General features: G+C 33.1%; 1 long non-coding RNA gene across 1 annotated transcript; it reads left to right on the top strand.

Moving 5' to 3' along the window:
• The first annotated feature begins 4,879 nt into the window (after positions 1 to 4,879).
• Positions 4,880 to 5,723, top strand: LOC105794294 (uncharacterized). Its single transcript, XR_001133847.2, has 2 exons — positions 4,880 to 5,127; positions 5,477 to 5,723. It is a non-coding gene; the product is annotated as an uncharacterized LOC105794294 (long non-coding RNA).
• Positions 5,724 to 6,112: the final 389 nt, after the last annotated feature.

Genomic DNA, 6,112 nt, shown 5'->3' with positions numbered 1-6,112 from the left:
GTTTTCCCCTTTATCAAGGAATTCGTATTCCATGACAAGCTTTCTAATTTAGTAATTGGATTTGAATCAATATCTCTTTCCTAAGATGCAAATGCAATACAATCACAATCAAAACACGACAAGAGGGGTTAGTAGAAAACATAAGCAAGCAAGGGAAACAAAAGTACCTAGTCAGGTAACCACTAAGGATTCAGAGTGGCTCTACCTAGGATGGGTTCCTAAGGTCTTCTACATGCGACTTGGCTCTAAAGTCAAGGTACCCGAACCAGCAGATTCCTCGATCTTCACCCATTATAGGCTCATACAGACCGAGTTCGATTTAGGGGAATACATTTCCCTATGGCTGCACGGAGATGAAAATCACACGAAAACATAGGTACGGATGTATCCTGAAAGTGATTCACTATCCTGCACGGAGGTGAAAACCTTACGAAAGAGTAGCTTCTCACTCCCACTTAAAAGGACAAGACTAAACAGTCTTATGCAATATGATGCCAAAATATACAACTCAATTTACAATAATCATGCAAACAAGTGCAAAGAAAAGATTGTAATTTTTCAAATCAAATTTTCAGTTTTCGACAATAAGACAGAAAACAATCAATTTTACGGCTTGAGTCTCTAAAGATCCCTAGCGGAGTCGCCAAGCTGTCGAAACCATTTTTAAACTTTGAAAAATGGGGATCAACTTTTGAAAATAAAATGGGAGTCGCCACCGATCCTTTATTGGGGTGTGATCGGTACACCTTAAAACGATTTTGGTCTGCGAGATTTGAAAAAAAATAGGTTCGGGAGTCGGTTATGCACGAGGAAGGGTAGCACCCTCGTAACGCCCAAAATTGGTACCGAATTGATTGTTTGATGTCTTAATGTTGAAATTTTGAAAAGATTATTGTTGACACCATGTTTTGGATGAAAAAGGGGTCGACTTGGGTTTTGAAAAATGAAAACGAAAACAGGAGTCGCCACCAATCCTTTTTGAGGTGTGATTGGGTCACCTTGAAAATGTTGTTTTAATAAATAATTTGATTTTATTAAAACAACGGTTTTGGCCTACGAAATTTAGAAAACGGGTTCGGAGTCGGTTACATACGAGGAAGGATTAGCACCTCGACACGCCCAAAATTGGTACCTAATTGATTACTTAATGTCTTAGTGTCGAAAAACTGAAAACTTTAAGGAAATTTAAAAATACGATCCTTGTATTAAAATGTTGAAAATTTTGGAAAAAAGGGACACGTTCCACGTTAATCGAGAAAGAAAGCATCATATCCAGTAAGTTAGGACACAATGTCTCGAATTCCCGATACGCGAATGAATGTCAAAATTTACTTATTTAAAAGATGTTTAATTATCTTAGATTAAAAAAGGGATCACGACCAGTAAGTTAGGACACGATCCTTTTTTAATTTTCGAGATCATTTAAAACTTTGGTTAAAAAAAACTCGCGTATTTTGATTTATCGTGAAAATCGAAACCCAGTAAGTTAGGGTACGACCTTCTCGAGTCTAAACATGAAATTTTGCTTATTCAAAAGTCATAATTTATACATTGAATGAAAAATAATTTAACGCGTAATAGTAGAAATAAAACACGATGTTAATGCTCGTAACAAAACAATAATAAATTCGATAATGTAAGCATGAATAATAATATTAACAACAAATAAAAGATAAATAAATAAATAAACTAATTAAACATACAAAAGAATAAGCGAGATAAACTATTCGAATGAAAGTGAGCATAAATAAATAAAAGAAAGTAAACACCATGCGAAATAACGAAACCACAAAAGAAATAAAATATATAAATACATGTATATATATTTTAGAATTATGAAAATATAGAAAATATTTAAGAATATGTATACGTATATCTATGTGATTAAATTATAAATTATAAAATATATGAATGTATGTACATATATAAAAAAATATATTTGTATATCTATGTATATATATAAATTATAAGGCTTAAAAAGTATGTATATTTAAAATATGTGGGTATACATATATAAAGTATAAAATTAATACAAATAATATATAAGTATATATATATATATTAAAGTATATAAAAATATAAATACGTACATATATAAAATTAAAATGTATATATATATACATGCTAGTATGAATACATATAATGAATCTAAAAATGGTATAAGTGGATAAATAATAATGAGGAAAGTAATAATAAATGCAATAACAAGAATAATAATAATAATAAGCTTAATAATAATAATAACAATAACAGGATTAGATTGAAAGCAAAACAAAATCCCAGGGGAGAAATCAAAAAAAAGCAAAAGATTAATTTGGGATACGCGTGAAAGGAGGGGGGACCAAAAAAGGAAATATCCCATCCTTCCCAACGCAACACTTTAGGCGGGACTAAAATGAAACAACTATAAAACAAATGGCCAAATTTAAAAATCGAAAGGATCGATTAAGCCCTCTTGCATAAACGGAGGGGTGAATGTGCAATAGCCCTTCCAAGCCGTAACACGCGGATCTTGGCTTCAATCGGGTCGGTTTTTAGGTTATTAAGCTAAACAATGTCGTTTGGTCATAATACTCAGGCCCAAAATGGCGCCGTATGGTGGCCTGTATAAATAGCAGAAAATAAAGAGAAAAAAAAGGAAAAAAAATAAAATACTTTCATTCTATTTTTAAAAAAAGAAACAGAGAGCTCAGTTCTCTCCCCTTCTCCTTTCTTCCTCACTTTCGGCCCTTAAGTTCAGGCCACCGTCGCCGCCTCCATGGCCAGTGGCCAGAGTTGCGCGAGAAGGGCCTCTCGGCCTCCCTTTTGCGGCGTCCCTGAAGGCTAGGCCTTCTCAATGCATGACCAAGAGGAAAAAGGAAGAACGCCTCCTCGCCGACTCATGATGGCGGCGGCGGGGTTCACGCCGCCCTTGAAGCGATCCAGTACTTTCTCCTTTCTTTTTAGTTTCGTTTTTGTTGAAAGATTACAGTAAATAAACAACAAATAAAAATAAAAAAATTAAAGTAAAATAAATAAGAACACAAGAACAGAACTGGAGTCAACCTTTTAGTTTTTTTTTTAAACTTTGATCTGCCTTTTTTCTTATTAATCTGTTGTGGAAATGTTACAAAAAGAAGAAAAAGAAAAACCTCCGATTCAGGTGATGAAAAAAACCCCACAACTGTTTTCAAATTAGTTTTATACCCGAAAGAAAAATAAGATAAAATCCAATCTTTGCCATTGTCCTCTGTGTATTTGCTTGTTTCGTCTTTTTGCGTGTGTAGGTGTGGCGATGGGGCGTGATTTAACGGCGGCCTAGGGTGGCGAGAGGGCCGAGCGCGCACATGGGCGATAGAGGCTAGGGTTTTCTTTGGCTGATAATTTTTAGTTTTAGTTGGGCTAGGGTTTAGTTTTTTTGTAATTGGGCTGAGGGTTTGGGTTAAGTTTGTTTTAATTTTGGGTCTGCTATTTTGTTTTGGGTTTTGCTGGTATGGGCCCTGGGCAAATTTGGGCTTCTACAATTATAAGATACGATCCCTTGGTGAGAAAAATTTAATGGTAAGACGCATTCATTTCGAAGAGATAAATTGTCACACTTAGTGAGTTAGGGTGCGAACATTTAATTTTCGAAATTTGATTTGTTCTTTTTTAGGAAATCATGTGATTTAAGAAGGATATTTGATTATTTACGTCAATCGAGAAATTCGAACCCAATAAGTTAGGGTTTGATCTCTCGAAATTCTTAAACAACAAATATTGCCTTTATTTCGAAATTGAGATAACGAAATATCGTATCCGATAAGTTAGGATCTAACATTTTGAAATCTTAAGAATTTTATTTTAATAATTGAATGGCTTTAATAAAATGAGCGCTTGATTATCTAAATTCATCAAGAAGAATCGAAGCTCGGTAAGTTAGAGCACGATTCTCTCGAGAACCTATGAACACCAAGCCTCTTTAAAAAATATGAAATAACGCAATTATGAAGCTTTAATAAAATTCGACTCTTACAAAGGAACATGATTAAATGACGATAGATTAATGTAAAGGATAAATAAAATTTAAACTTAAGCTAAACAACAATTAAACCAATAATAGGAAAATACAAATATTGACTTTGATCATATTACAAACATCCATATTAAAATTAAGCATCCCACAAATTCATAATCAATTTAAAATAACAAAAGACAAAAATAATAAATAGTACAAATATTTGATACAATTTGGTAATGGAACTAAGAAAACAAATAAAAGGTTTGAATGAATTTTAATGTAAGATATATATATATATATATATATATATAAAAAAAAAATAAAATGAAATAAAATGAATAACTTAAAAGTAATACCTACGTTTTGATTTTCATAATTAAAATCTAGTATAAATAATAGTATATACATAATAATAATATATAAGAGTTAGATGAATAGAATAAGATAACAAATTTAAAAAGAATAAAGTTTCCATTCATAAAAATATCATTTGAAAAATAATATATTACTATATATGTACGTATAATAAGAAAAATATTATATACATATATATATTAGTATAAAGTTTTTTATTAGAAATTACCTTTCTATAAAATATAAAGTTGATTACATATATAAAACAAATATATAAAAAAATACAATAATATGAATAAGTATAATAATAAAATGATAATAGATTTCTTAAATAATAAAAAAAACTAAATGACAAAAAAGGATTAAATCACAAACAAAATCGAATTAACAGGGAACAACTAAGATTAAGGAAAGATGAGCGACCATGCTGCAACGCGCGCATTACATGGGGGGCCTGATTGGGAAATATCCCGCTTCCCCAAAACGCAGCACCACGACACGGAGCAAATTGGAACCCACCTCCAATGCCGAGGGACTAGAGGGACAAATAACCCATTTAACCAACAACGCGCGGATCCCCCACAGAACGGGTCGGGTCAAGCGCGGGTCACTGAGTAATACGACGCCGTTTTAATAATCTGCCTAAAATAAAAAAACCTAAACTAACCTAATCTGCCATTTGAATGAAAAGCCTAAGCCCTCCCCTCTCAACTCTGCGCCGCAATCTCGAAATCCCCATTCATCTCCGATTTCGGACGGAGTGAACGGAGCTCCGCTGGTGCGCCTTTGCGAAGGTAAGGGTCTCCTTCTTCCTCTCCTTTTAAAATTTTTTAAAGTAAAAAAATCGAAGCAAACCGAAAATGAAAAAAAGAAGAAGAACAAAAAAAAGATAAAAAATCAGAGAATCACCTATGCTATCCTTTTTTCGCTTTTTGAAAAATTTTTGCGTTTCTTTGTATTGATTTTTTTTGTGGGTTTCATACAATATGTGTGTGTCCTGCTTACAGATGCTGAAAAATGGCCTTTTTATGGCCGAGAAACAACAAAATAAAATAAGAGGAAAAATTACAGAAAAATCTATCCTTTCTTGCTATTCTTTCTGTTGTTTGGTCTGCCTCTGCTTGTTTGTTGCGTTTGCTGCAGGTTGTTGCAGGTCCGAGGCCGTACGGTGAGGTGGCACGGCGTAGTGCGTGGAGGCGTGGGTAGAACGGCACTGGAAGCCGTTGCGGCACTCGTGCTAGGGCTGAATGCCTAGGTTTCTTTTCTTTTTGGTGTTGGGCCGTATGTATTCGGGTTTGGGCTTGGGTTTTAGTGGGTTATTGTAAACGGTTTTGGGTCACTGTAATATGTACATTTTGGACATTTAATATGTTTATTTTTGTTTTTATTACCCATATTGGGCCGGGCAATATTGGGTCATTACAAGTCGAATATGGGTTTTAAGCTTCAATATAAAAACAAAATCGCAAGATTTTTCAAATTTCGTGAAAAAGGAATGTTAAAAATTGAAAAGCCTTGGTCACTTCTGCTGAACAGGAGATTAGTAATTCATATGGAATATTAGGTTTAAAAAAATATAACATTCTATGATTACGAGAATGTAGGATTATCACGGTATGTTATATTATTGTGTAAATATTAAAATAGTTACTTTTATTTATTTCAAATTACATTTTAGTTATTTATGTTTGAAATGTTGCGTTTTAGTCACTTACATTATTGTGGTATAACATTTTAGTTACTCAGCCATTAATTGTCGTTAGTGGTGTAATGGTTAGT

Source organism: Gossypium raimondii, chromosome 3 (genome assembly GCF_025698545.1).
Source record: "Gossypium raimondii isolate GPD5lz chromosome 3, ASM2569854v1, whole genome shotgun sequence".
Lineage (NCBI taxonomy): Eukaryota > Viridiplantae > Streptophyta > Magnoliopsida > Malvales > Malvaceae > Gossypium > Gossypium raimondii.
This window is presented reverse-complemented; position numbering and strand designations above follow the sequence as displayed.